Below are 14,883 nucleotides of genomic sequence, written 5' to 3'. Positions count from 1 at the left end.
GCAGCTCTGCTGCGCCTGTTCCTGGTTGATTTCTGTCTCTGAACTCCCGTTTTGCCTTGACCTAGTTTTAGCTTACGTATTAATTAACTACTAATCGTATTATCTCCTTAATTCCTGTTCGTTAATTTGTTTATTTCTTTCTTTATCAAATTATCCGTTTTAGAAGTATTTTCGACATAAATCATTTAATCCAATGTAATTATTGTAATTTTTCTTTGTTGTATTATTATTGTATTTCTTGTATTGTATTGTATGCTTTCACATGTAATCAACTTAATTCTCAACTTTGACCCAATTGCATGTTAAGTTACTTGTTCACCGACTTAGTTAATTCTCACATGCTAGGATTAAAACGTTGGATGTTGCATAGCATGCATACAATCGACAATATATCGAGTATAGATGATTTTCCCTAATCATTAGTAGAGGCCGCTATCGAGGCGGGCGGGATTAGGTGTTCGATCAAAAGAGCTTCCTAATATGTACCCTCACCCCTTACTCCAGATCTCTGTGAACATCCGTGTTCATTAGCATCCACGAGAGTCATTCTTGACATAGAATGCTAAGGGTAACGAGTTCTTGGTGTTCATATCACTACTTTGTGTCTTGACATGACACGAGGTATTCGAACGGTTTCCAATTTTCCACAATAAATTGGTGGCGACTCCACAAATGCAAACGCTTTTTCTCCCCCAAGCGCCCCCGTGGGCCCGCGTCCACAGTTTGCCGACTCCGCTGGGGATAATACACTTACGTGTAACCAAAAGGGTGAAACTTGAACAAGGTTAGGGAATAGTTTGTACAAGACAATTGTCGGTTTTCATAACTCGGTCTTCCTAGATCGTTTATTCGGCCATCCTAGGCCCAACCCATTCCATTCGACAAATCGTCCCGTCTAAACGGTCCTAATTCTTATTTGGGCCTAAGGATGGATAGCGATTGACGTCATCCATACCATGGTACTTACTCTTGTTTGTATCAAGGACTTTCACTACTTGAGAAAATGGACTAGGAATAGGCCTTACTCTTGTTTGGTACGAGCCTCTCCACAGACTTCGGGTTTGATTGTTCGGTATGGCAACCCACCGTTTAAACCAAAACCCTTCTAAATTCACTCAACATCCCCTTATAATGCTTGTATATTGTTTGCACAATATGTGATCACCATTTTTTAAACAAAACCATGACGATTTTTGTAAAATCAAAATCCTTCTTCAAAATGTAAATTTTCGAAACTTGGGCCTAATATTAGCGCAAAACAAGCCGAAACTCTGTCCAATTGTCGAGTCAAAATTCGGGCCTCAAAACCCATTTCAAAACCTCACTTCGAGTCCACTCCTACAACTACACTAAATTTGACTAGGACCAAAATTTTTCAAACTTTGTCATTTCCTCAAAACTCACTTGACACAAGTGGCACACTCCCACTTCACGAGTCAAAACATTTCTTTTCAAGTGTGCTAGAATGGTCGATCGTGTTTTGATTTGTCGTCGATCTCTTATTCAGTTTCCAAGATGCAGGAAACAAGCGACGCGAACTTTAACCAACTCTAGAGTGGTAATGATCAAATTCTAGCCGCGCTAGCTCGTCTCCAAGTTACTCAAGACCAAGTGTATGATCGCCTTGACACCATTGAGGGAAGAATATATGCCGTAGAAACGAGGATGCCTCCTTGAGAAAGTGATATTGCCGATGACTTCGTGAACAACTTCAGTGACGAAAACCCTCCCATAGGTATGACTACAGCTGAGAAACGACTCCAATACTTGGAGGAACAATTGATATATCTCAAAGGGGATGACATTTATAGGGAGAACAATCGCAAATATGAGGCTGTAAGTTCCAAGTTACCAACCAACTTCAACATGTCGGATATCCCTAAATTCAAGGGGCAGGAAAACCCTTTGAACCATATCCGTGCTTTCAAGGATTACATGTCTATCAAAGACATTAAACCCGAGATGTTCTTAAGGATTTTTCCTTCATCTCTTGACACCATCCCAAAACAATGGTTCTATTCGCTAGAACACAAGAAAATCGCTACCTGGGATGATGCCGCAATCGAGTTTGCTAAACAGTATACGGTTAATGCTGAAATCCAAGTCAACATGCTCACTTTAGAGGTTCTTACCCAAAATGACAAAGAAGGTTTCACCGACTTCCTAAGTCGGTGGAGGAAGACTAGTACTCAACTTGTTGAACGTCCGTATGAAGCTACCCTCGTAGAGAAATTCGTGGAAAACCTAAAGCCCATCTATGCAAATCATTTGAGGTATCAAAACATTAAGACTTTCAAAGATTTGACCGTATTAGGGACGAGGATCGAAGATGACATCCGTAAAGGGCTCTTGTCCAAAACGATAGGTCGTGGATATCAAGGCTCAACAAGTCGTTCTTACGGCTCTACTAGCTAGACTGATGAAGTTAACCTCCTCGAGCCATCTAAGAAGAGTAACCCTCCAAGGAAATTCACAAATCTAGGGGACACATATTCCAACGCTCTGAAAAGGTTGATGAAACTCGGCAAACTTCAACCCATAGGCCCTACACCCGAACCAGAAAGGAAATCCAAATTCTGGCGTATTGCGAATACCATAGAGGTAAGGGACATGATACAGAAAAATGCTACAAAATAAAAAATGTACTTCAAGATATGATTGAAGACGGTCGCCTACCAATACCACCTGGGGGTAAACCTAACAACTCTCAGAATCCTCTCGGAATTCTAGTGATTACAAGTGAAGAATCTACCATAGATTGTTCACATCTCATTTTTCCAGTCGAAAATGAAGTTCATGCAATAGAAAATGAAGGGAACTACTCCACCATTTCTCCAACCATCACTGATTTCATCGCTTGGGCAAAAAGTGTGGATAGGCAAGTCGTGGAACTAGAGAGTGCAGTGGCAACCTTACGTGGTCCTGACGCCACACCTAAAAAACGTGCACCACTAGTCTTCTCTCAAAACACTACAATGCAAGAAGTAGTAGCCATGGTTGATGAACTAGTCGACCAAATTATCCATTTAGAGGCTGAAATCATAAGAATGAGAGAGCTTGCTACTGTCAACGGAATATGGGCTGATGATGATGAAGACGAGTATCTCACTGAACACTACTTAGTCAAAGTCAGTGAGGAAATAGTCCAAAATTGTGAAGATCAAGATGTAGATCACCTCACTCGTTCAGGACGCCTATACCAAAACACCTCTCAAAACGGTCCCATAGCAAACGGTCCAACCAATGTAGTCGTACCAAATGATAATGAAGAAGGCTCTACCGACCATTTGCTAAAGCAACTACAGAAGACAAAGGCTGATCTTTTAGTCTGGCAACTAGTGGCAAGCTCATTCCCACATCGCCAAGCTTTACTGCAAGCTTTGGCTAAACTAAATGTGGCACATAACTCCACACCCGACGACGTGGTCAACTTGGTCTTCCAAGAATCACCAAAGCTAAGTAATCCAATTACTTTCTCGGATGAGGATTTGCCACCTTTCGGTTCTAGTCATAACTTGGCACTTTATATCACTGTCATTTTCTTAAAGAAGAATGTGCCAATGACTTTGGTAGATGATGGCTCCGTAGTCAATGTCATACCCTTGAAAACGGCATATAAATTGGGCATGAAAGAATCGGATTGGACCCCTACCAATCAAGGTGTTCGCGCATTTGATGGTACATGACGAAAGGTGGTAGGACTTGTTGACCTAACCATAGCCACATGGCCGATTGAGCGAAAGGTCAACTTTCAAATAGTGGACATTGAGGCATCCTTTAACATACTTCTTGGAAGACCCTGGATTCACGCTTCCAAAGCGGTAACATCCACACTCCACCAGAAAATCAAAATCCCACTAAATGGTAAGGTGGTGACGATCACTTCGTCGCCCATCAAGGCAATAATCGAAAAGAAGTCAAGCAATCAAGTCCTTACAGATCCAGTACATGAACTTGGGGGCTTCCATATCATAAATGTCATAGAGAGTGAGTTGGCACCATTATACTTCAATCCCTACTCTAACTTAGTGGTAACCACATACTCAAAACCCAGGGATACTTCCCGGGAATGCCTTTGAATCCTATCCGAAGAAACACTTTTGCACCCTACAAAGAGGGTAACTCACAAAGAATACCCCTTGGACTAGGATACAAACCCACTAAAGAGGAAGTTCTCGAGATGCTCGCTCAATTTCAAAACCGTAAGAATGTGGGAATCTAAATGCGACCCTATCTCCCTACCCTAAATGGATACTTCGTTAGGGAAGGAAGTCAAGAACTCTTTCACGGATTTCCCAAACCTTGGCACTATCTCGAAAGGAAGCTAGCTGGAATCGAGATCTTTCACGATTGCTACTTCATTCATCCAGAAACGGTTCCTACCGTCAAGACACGTCAAGCACCTTGCCTAGACGAACAAGCCATGAGTCTACTATTTGGAGAAGATCGATTTGTTAGAGCCGCGCAGGATGAGATCATTACCATGATACTTCAAGACGATCGCTTCAACCCTACCGCGTTAATCACAGAAACTAACACTAATCAGCAGAAAGGATGGAGAAAATCGATCAAGTGGACAAACAATCAAGGAAGACTCTTCAAGCTCACTACTGGAGAAGGAGAGATGTTCAAAGGAGAACCAGAAGACGATGAATTCGAGTCAGAGTCAGAGTCGGAGTCTAGAGAAGTTCCTAGAGAGTCTACTCCTGTCGTCATTCCCACTCCCCTCGTTTCTCCTAGCTTAGTGTCAAATAGTAACAGTAGTTTGGGAAATGTCCCAACCGCTGTCCCTTTACCACAACTGACCACAGATCAGATGGCTTCTTTGTTTCAACTTTTCTCAAATCTTAATATGAATAAATCAGTTTCCACTTACTCTTCGTGTTATCTTGAATGCAATTCTGTTTACGATGATAATGAGAATGACCCAGGCCCAGACTCAACCGAAATACCTCCCTACATAGCCAAAGAAATACTACAAGAGGGGGAAGAGGGACCAGTGATAGAGAATACTGAGCCCATCAACGTAGGAACTGAACTAGAACCCCAAGAACATAGGATAGGGACAACCTTGAGCCCCACCGAAAGGGCCAATTTCATAGACCTCCTACACGAGTTCAAAGACGTTTTTGCTTGGTCCTACAAATATATTTTAGGGATTGACAGGGACATCGCAGAGCATAGAATACCAATCAAACCAGGTTTCAAATCCGTGAAACAGAAGCTTCGACGAATGAGGACAGAATGGGCTCTCAAGATCGAAGAAGAAGTCGATAAACAATTCAAAGCCGGGTTCATCAAAGTTTCCGAGTACTCAGACTGGGTAGCTAACATAGTACCCGTACCCAAAAAGGATGAGAGAATACGTGTTTGTGTTGAATTTAGAGACTTAAACAAAGTAAGTCCTAAGGACGACTTCCCTCTACCACATATCGACATATTGGTGGATAATACGGCGGATCACGCGTTGCTATCCTTCATGGATGGATACGCAGGATTTAACCAGATCAAGATGGCCTTAGAAGACATGCATAAGACCGCCTTCGTCACTCAATGGGGAACCTATTGCTACACGGTCATGCCATTTGGGTTGATCAACGCCGAAGCTACATACCAACGCACCGCAACTACACTCTTACATGACATAATGCATAAAGAAGTTGAGGTATACGTAGAAGACATGATTGTCAAGTCTAAGGAAAGAGAGGGACACATTGCAAACCTTCACAAATTCTTCTCAAGGCTACGGAAGTACAACATGAGGCTCAATCCTCAGAAATGCGCATTCGAAGTAACATTTGGCAAACTCCTAGGATACGTTGTTAGCCAACGAGGTATAGAAATAGACCCTTCAAAGATCAAAGCTCTAATCGAAATGCCTCAACCTCAAACAGAGAAAGAAGTTAGGGGATTCCTAGGCAAGGTACAATACATAAGTCGATTCATATCGAAACTCACCATGATCTGCGAACCTATCTTCAAGAAGTTAAAGAAAACAGATCACACTATGTGGGATGATGACTGTCAGAAGGCTTTCGATCGAATCAAGAAAATCATAGCCAAACCGCCAGTGCTCATGCCACCTCAACGAGATCAACCTCTTGGTTTATATCTCATGGTAACTGAAACGGCCATGGGCGCCATGCTAGCTCAAACTGTAGGAAAAGAAGAAAGAGCCATTTACTACCTTAGTAAGAAGTTCTTGGAGTACGAGTGCAAATACACACCACTCGAGAAGACATGCCTCGCTCTTGTGTGGGCAACGAAGAAGCTACGCCATTACATGCTTAGCTACTCCGTCAAAATATTCTCCAAAATGGATCCTGCCAAATACCTCTTCGAGAAACCCGTTCTCAATGGACGTTTAGCGAGATGGACTTTGATGCTCTCAGAGTTCGATCTCAAGTATGTGCCTTTGAAAGTCATAAAGAGGCGCGCCGTTGCCGACTTCTTCGCAGAAAATCCCATCAATGACACACAAACGATAGACACCTAGTCGTTTCCGGATGAGGATATACTCCAGACAGATGTAGACTCCTGGGACCTCTATTTTGATGGGGCAGCGAATTTTAGAGGATTTGGAATAGAAGTGTTGCTCATTTCTCCTGAAGGCGAGCATACACCAATCTCTGTCAAACTCGACTTCGAGGTGACAAATAATGCTGCAGAATACGAAGTCTGTCTCATTGGATTGCAAGCGGCAGTAAGTTTAAGCATCAAGAATATTCGAGTACATGGGGATTCCTCTTTGATCATAAATCAAATTACGGGATCTTGGAAAATCCGAAGCGAAAACTTGGCACCTTATCAAGCCAGAATAGACCAAGTAGCCCAATTTTTCGATCGAGTAACCTACTTACGTCTACCTCGAGAAGAAAATCAATTTGCGGATGCTCTTGCAAAACTTGCATCTTTGATTAATATGCCGAATAGCATGGTAGAAATGCCTTTATGCATCGAACGACGATCAGAGCCAGCTTATGTGCACCAAATCACCAATGAAGAGGAAATTACGGAGGAGCCTTGGTTCCAAACAATCCTAAACTTCAAACTCAATGGCACCTATCCACCAGAAATGGACAAAAGAGGACAACGCGCCATCCGCTTGCTAGCTTCCCAATACGTCCTCATGCAAGGAGAGTTATACAAAAGAACACCGCTTGGTGTGATCCTACGTTGTCTTGATCATTCACAGGCACGAAAAGTGATGGAAGAAGTCCATGATGGAGAATGTGGCCCTCACATGAGTGGACCCATGATGGCAAAGAAAATCACACGTTTAGGGTATTATTGGACCACGATGGAATCTGGTAGCATCAAATATATAAGACATTGCCATAATTGTCAAAACTTTGGGAATGTGCAACATGTTCCTCCTTCATTGCTTTACACCATGACATCTCCCTGACCATTTTCTGCTTGGGGAATTGACATCATCAGTAAAATCACCCCAGCCGGAACAGGAGGTCACTGTTTCATCCTAGTAGCAATCGATTATTTTACCAAATGGGTAGAAGCGGCTTCCTACACTAGTTTTACGGCCAAGAACGTAGCAAAGTTTATACAAACCAACATTATCTGACGATATGGTTGCCCACATGAGATCATCAGTGACAATGTGTCACATTTCCATGCTGAGACTGAACAATTGCTAGCCAAGTACAAAATCAAGCATCACCATTCCTCGCCATATAGACCACAAACCAATGGCGCGGTAGAAGCAGCAAACAAAAACGTTGTCACGATTCTCAAGAAAATGATTGACAACTATAGATATTGGCCAAGAAAGATACCCTTTGCTTTATGGGGATACCGTACATCCGTTAGGACGCCCACTGGGGCTACTTCTTTCTATTTGACCTACGACATGGAGGCTGTACAACCAGTCAAGCTAGAAATACCATCCTTGCGTATTTTACTCGAAAGTCAAATCCCATAAGCCGAGTGGAAGAGGGATAGATATGAAGAACTCATCCTCCTGGATGAACGAAGGTTACGCGCATTACATAATATGCAAACATACCAGGCGCGTATCAAACGAGCCTTCAACAAAAGGGTTAAGCCAAGGAACATCACTGAAGGAGACTTGGTCCTCAAATCAATTAGGGCTCTTTTACCTATCGATCCACGAGGAAAATTCAAACCCAATTGGGCTGGGCCATTCCTAGTCAAGTCCATACTTCCAGGGGGTGCGGTTAGGATCACAGACCTAGATGGGAACGAATTTTCCAACCCAACAAACCTTGACCAATTAAAACGTTACTATGCCTAGAATATGAGCAAAAACGCCGCGTAACCTCACGTGTCGCTCTTGTGGCACGAAATAAATGGCCCTTGGCCAAGCTGAATCAAGCTAATGTCATCTTGCTCTTGCACTTTGACAATTTATCATTCTCAAATCATCAAATAAACTAAATTGCATTTTAGGAGTAAGTAAAGCTCATGCTTATTTTCTAAGTTCATTACAAGCTCTTGCTTAGAACAATTATTCTTTTACATTTACTCGAACTACGTGTAAGTGTTTGATTTCATTTTCTAAATGAATACGTAGGCAGGCAATCCTTGACGGGATACAACCCATTTAATTATTTCAAATGTAAATAGAAGGACATTTGCGAATGCATTTGAAATTCGACAAGAATAATGAAAAGAAAATCACGACGGTTGTTTGGGCTAAAAATAGCGTAATAAAGAAAGCCCACTTGGTGAAATAAAGATTATAAAGAGGAGATGAGGAGGAAGGGAGCCCGCGGTCTGCAAAAGGGAGATGGGCTTGAGAAGGACCAAGGGCCCACCGTGGAAGGTGCCCGCGTTAAGGAAAGGAGTGTTAGGGAGAATTTAGGGAGATTGGGGAGAATTGGTAAAACAGTTCGGGTTTGGAAAGAAGTCTTTATGGAAATAATATTCCCTTTCCATATTCGAGGTAGGACATATCTAGGGTTCTTACCCTATAAATATCCAAGGAAGGAAATCAAGAAAGGGATTCACTCATCCATATATTCATTCAAGATTATATTCAAGACAACCACATCACGGCATATCACACACAAATATACACCGTCCGAGATCTTGCAGGCCTGATACCTAATGCCAGCAAGATTAGCATAAACATTATCATTGTAATCATCCTCCTATTCATATAGTGCAATACTTGGCAGGGTACCGTCCCTCCCGCGGTTGTTCCCACATTGGGTTTTCCGCGTCACCGAAATCTTACGTGTCAATTTACATTACGTACTCTATTTTCCGTTTACTTATTGACATGCAAATCATCATACAATCGACCAACGAATATAGACTACATTGACCCTAAATCGACTTAGGTAAAAAAGACCTAAACAACGGTTTCATAACCAATTAACCTTTTTTATTTCATTAATAATAATAGTACGTTACATAATAAAAATAAATAGGCTAGGATTCTAAAAACCCCACCTTCTTATTACAACAATAATAATAATAAATAATAATAAAGACTTAGGCTACTCTTCCATTTTCCCTTTGCCTTTGTCATTTCTATCATACTTCTTGTCCCGACCTCGAGCCGGACGCTCTTACGCCACTTCCGACCTAATCACCAATGGTCTCTCTCGTGGTCTTGCTTTGCCATTTTTGTCAACCACCATCTCGACGACAGGAGAAGTCTTCGGTTTCTTCGAAAGATGAACAACTCGAAATCCGGCTTCTTCCTCTCCCTCAGTCAGATGCTTCTCCTTCTCCTTTTCCACCTCGCGAACCTTGTAGTCAACAGGTTCACGCTTCCTTAACCTCTCGCGGTCCTCCGGAGTAGTAGCTTTCCTCCACTGCAGATTTGGAATCTGACACCCATAGAGCACTAACAGAAGAATTCAAGAACCAAATATTCCTCTGAGCCCATTTGATGGCCCATTCCCTTCGACTCTCGGTAGTAAGCGCCACGGCAGTCTACGGGATAGTATCAAGCTTCGGGATCCTTTGCTTCAATGCAACCTGCCTCATCAACCTCTCTGGGAAAATGCATATCATAAACTCCAAGACGGGAATGCGAACAGAACAGGTAGGGTCCAAGGAAGATACTCCAGTGACAGATTTGAGATGCCACCATGGTACGATCCATCTGATTAAGGGGCCATCTTCACTCTTCAATTTATTCTCCCAGTAATTGCAAACTCGAGTGAAGCCCACCATGTAAAGCCTGGTCCTCATTGCAATTGAGCGAGCATGATAAGCAGGAACATTAACTGGGGGCTCGATCAATCGAAGACACTCTATAAGCCAGACCTACCAAAAGCAGGTATTAAAGAAAAAAAAAGACAAAAAAAGGGCAAAAAAAAAAACAAAGAACAAAAAAAAAACAAAGAAACGAAACGAAAAAAAAAAAAAAAAAAAAAAAACGAGAAAGAAACGAAGAAAAAAAAAAAGAGAGGTTCTTTTCCCTGCAAAATAATGGGACTTCCCAAGTAAGGTAGGTCGCGATTAGCTTTCCTGTTATCCAAGCCCAACAGGATCTCTCCTAAACACAGGCAAGCTAGGCTCCTGCGCAGCTCCATTTGCTCAATCAAGCTCAAAAGACGAGGGTCGTCCCTCATATCCTCATCAACATGCCCTTGAAGGACATACACATGTAATAGGCAAAATCCGAATGCCCTTCGCCTCGCAACATAAGAGACGGTCGGATCAGCCCTATTGATAAATCGATCGATGAAATCCAACATTTGCACTACTTTAGAAGTCACAAGACGGTCAACATCAACTCTGGCCAATCCAAGCAAGTCTCTAAATGTGTTCTTATACCCTTGAGAAGTGGAGGGAATATCAGGCAAATGTTTCGGGTCCCAACCACCAATCGCAGCAATCTCCTCGGGAAATAGGCAAATGTCGCTCCCAGGGAAGGCAAATACATGATAATTCGGGTCCCAATAATCAAGACAAGAATCTAGGAATTGTTTGACTACCTTGATCAACTTCAAGCTCAAAAGCGATCCAAAATTATAAGCACCCATGTCGTGTTTCTCCACATTGGAGAACTCATTTGTCCATTCCTTTAGACGAATCTCAAGAGTATTCATGATGTACGCTTATTTTGGGAGATTTGTGTAATAAGACGAAGAAAAACGGAAGAATTATTAAAATTTGTTTCCTAAAATCCGTCAGGACGGACGCACTGGGAAACAGGCGCAGCAAATGCTGCGCCTCTTCGAAGGGACGCAACTCTTGTTGCGCCTCTTCCTCAGCACTCCTTCTGTGATTTTCCGCGTTGGATCTTTCCTAAATTCCTCAACGAATAATTCCCTATTCATACGGGTTATTATTTTGGTAAATACGACAAGTTGCCATGTTTCGTGTTTCCTAAATTCGCGGACACGTATTTCGAGACGATATCGACATTTTCATTATTTTAGCACACTTATACATTTCTTTTTAATTTTCTTTTTTGGGGAATCATTTCACTCTCCTTCTACATCACATTTCAAACTTATACTCCCTCCTATTCACCATTTTCTTCTCTATTTCCTTATTAGTATTATTCGGGTTTTCTTCCCTATTTCCTTTTTTGGGTTGATTTGTGTGGTCCAAATTAAATTACATGTGGGGTAGTGTGTTTTGTGTGGTCGAAAATCAAATGATGCCCGCCGCCTCGACCTCCTGCAAAGTCAAATGATTTTCGTTAACCGATGATCTTTCATCGTATTCTCAAACAATCGAAAAATGAAAGAGGATAAAGCACTTACCACAACCGGCTAGTACGCCAACCTCCCGTAGAGGAACGCCGAGTAGTCCTTGCCAGGAAGAAGGAGGGCATTGCCACTGATGCCAGCCAGGTCAATCTCCCTCTCAGCCTCAGAAGGCTCCCTAAAAATCGTCCGAGGAGGATCGATGGGAACCGTCAAGACGTCCCGTGAGCACTGACGAGCCAAGCGCTCACCCAAGTACCACACATGACCCATCAACGTCCTCAGCAGTAGCCGGCTCGAGCTCCTAGGTCGAAGGACCTCAGCCACGAAAGGAGGAGCGCCAGCGTACTCCTCCTAAGGCCTGGGCATCCACTAGAAGAAGCAAATGAAGGGTCATTCTTATGATCAGTTCTAAAAGTAAGAGAAAGTAAAACGAACAAATGCAAGGTGAAATACTCACACCGTCCAGCTGAAGAGCGTTCACCTCCCGCCGACAGACGTCATGGAAGGAACGCCGACTCCTCGTGCGGCACATCACCCAATCCCTCAAAATGGGATAGGCCTTCTCCACCGGCTCCGTCCTCTTGGGCGCGAGGCCTGGAAAGTAGGAGTAAACCCACGCCTGTAAATCGAGATAATCAAATAACGATCTTTCGTGATTTGATAAGAAAAGAAAATGATCTTTCATGAAAAGAAGTGAAGGTTCATACCTCCAACAACGATCAGGGACCGACGGCGGCGGGGAGAAGTCCCCTTCTCCATCAACTCCGGACGAACCATGGCCCTCATAAAGCGGATTAGGACCGCAAAACCAGCAGTGACCCAGTCTCAACGGCCTAGGTCGCTCAGGTTAGAAAGAAATGGAAGAAGCTTCGTCGAAAGCCTCTCTCCTTTGTCTCCGAGATAGATCGAAGACAAGAACCACCAGAGCCACAAGCGGACTCTCTGCTCTGCAGTGCAGGGAGGAGGAGCTGTCTCCCTCCCCTCGATCACCACCGACGCCGGGGTCTTCCCCGCGAAGTAGTCTCGCACGTAAGAACTAGGCACCAAGCCAGGTACCACAGCCCCCTTCGACGCCAAGTTCCAACCGATCAACCTCCTAGCCTCCGCCGAGTCAACCCTCATGGCTGTCTCCGGCCACTCCACCACCTCGGCCCCACACGGCAGACCATAAATCAGGCCGTAGTCCTCCAACGTGACCCCCACCTCACCAAAAGGCATGTGAAACGTGGAGGTCGTGTCCCAAACCGGTCCAAGAAAGCTCGGACGAGACAGAGGTTAACCCAAAGCTTCCTCCTCGCAATATCACTCTAGGCCTGCACTAAGGCGCTGAACGCTCCCCGCTCGATCATGGCTCGCTCCTCAATAGACAGCCTCTCGTAGCACCCCATCGTCGTCGTGTAGCCCGAGAACGATCTGATGTTCCCGGCCTCCTATGTTGATTTGAAATAAAAGCTATCTTTAGTTTGAATGAAACAGAAAAGGAGTGGCAAACAGAAATGAAAGAAGATGAATGAAGAGTGATGAATTCTATTTACCAAGATCTTCACCGTCCTGTAGGACAGGTGACCCTCCGCAGCCCAAAGCATGTGCCTACTGTCCCAGGTCTCAGCCCACGCAGGTGCTCCCCTCAACTGGCGACCACCCCGTCCAACATTGGCCCGTCTCGGGACCTCCTCCTCCTCAACAGCCTCCTCCTCGGGGAACTCGTCCTCAGCAGCCATCACTGCGGCGGTGAAAGCCTCCTCCAACGCCTCCTCAAGCACCTGAGAAGGGTCAACAGCAGTGTCCACGTCCATGGGATCTCTCCCAGATGTAGAAGCCACGTCACCTGCAAAATTAAAGTAAATTTAGGCCGCGTCAAGTGACGACAAGCCTTGATTAGGGGATTTTTCGAGTTTTCGGAGCCCTGAAATCGCTCTTTTCTCGCCATCTTTGGCAATTTTTCCACAAACCCGTCCGCTCATGTGGTAATTTGGGTCAAGTCAAGCCTAAGTTGAAGCCTAGTCATGGGTTCAAGTCGGAATTTCGACAGCATTTCGTTATAACGGCGATTATGCCCTAGAAAGTGCCCTGAAAAAGCCATCACAAACCAAAATTCCGAGATGGTAGGAAGTTTGCTCATCATACAAGGATTCCAAATATCAAGTTTCGTCACAAATGAGCAATCCTAAGGCTATTTTCGAAGCGATTTACGGTTTAGCTGTGAAACCGTCACAATTTCACTCAAATGCTCAAAACTCAACGAAAATTCGAAACAAATACATGGTTATGATCCTTATACTTCCAATTAGCCATTTCCAAAGTCAATTTTGCAAGGCAAAGTCGTTTGGGGGAAAAGCCCCAAATTTTCGACTAATTAGGGTCGAAAACCCTAATTTTGTCGATCCCGTTTGATCAAATACGGGGGATAAATGCAAGATTGATACACATACCTCGATTAGTCATGGCAAATGCGAGCTTTTGGATTAAAGTTTGACGGAAATGATTGGAATTTGAGAGAGAAATTGAGAGTTTATGTTTCGAACAAATGAGATGAACCCTCTGTTTCATCGGGTTTTTACGCAGGAAAGACACGCCCAGGAATAGACGCAGTAGGTGCTGCGCCTCTTCCAAGGGATGCAGCTCTTGCTGCGCCTCTTCCTCAGCTTCCCATCATACGAATTTTCAAAAATTCGTTGTGAGATCGTTATTTTGTGGGCCCGTCTTTGGTGCGCCTTTTCCTTGATGCCATATCACATATTTGGTCCGTTTGACGTAAATTCTTCGCCCGGATCCACACCTTCCAAGCGAACAGAAAACTATCACCTTATTTTTATCCAAGACCTAGCTTGTCACAACGAGCGTTTCCTTCTTTGACAGGTGTTTCGACACGCCTTTATTCTGTTCCCCCAGCGAGAGTTCACGGATAGACATTCCCTCTCGAGACATGGAGATCAGTTCCCGATTATGTTCCCCCAGCGAGAGTACACGGATAGACATTCCCTCTCGAGACATGGAAATCAGTTCTCGATTATGTTCCCCCAGCGAGAGTTCACGACCGATAGTCATTCCCTCTCGAGACATAGAGCTCAACATCGACCCCGAATCCTTCCGAAGTTTGTTTGAAGCCGAACACAAGCAGATTTCTCCCAGCAGTTCCAGACTGTGTCTTGCTGTCTTCTCCCAATATCGCGTTTTGTTTTCTCTGGAGTTTCAAGGAATTTCAGGTATGGTCTCTTCTTATGGC

This window comes from Silene latifolia, chromosome X, assembly GCF_048544455.1.
Source record: "Silene latifolia isolate original U9 population chromosome X, ASM4854445v1, whole genome shotgun sequence".
NCBI classification, from domain to species: Eukaryota; Viridiplantae; Streptophyta; class Magnoliopsida; order Caryophyllales; family Caryophyllaceae; genus Silene; species Silene latifolia.
This window is presented reverse-complemented; position numbering follows the sequence as displayed.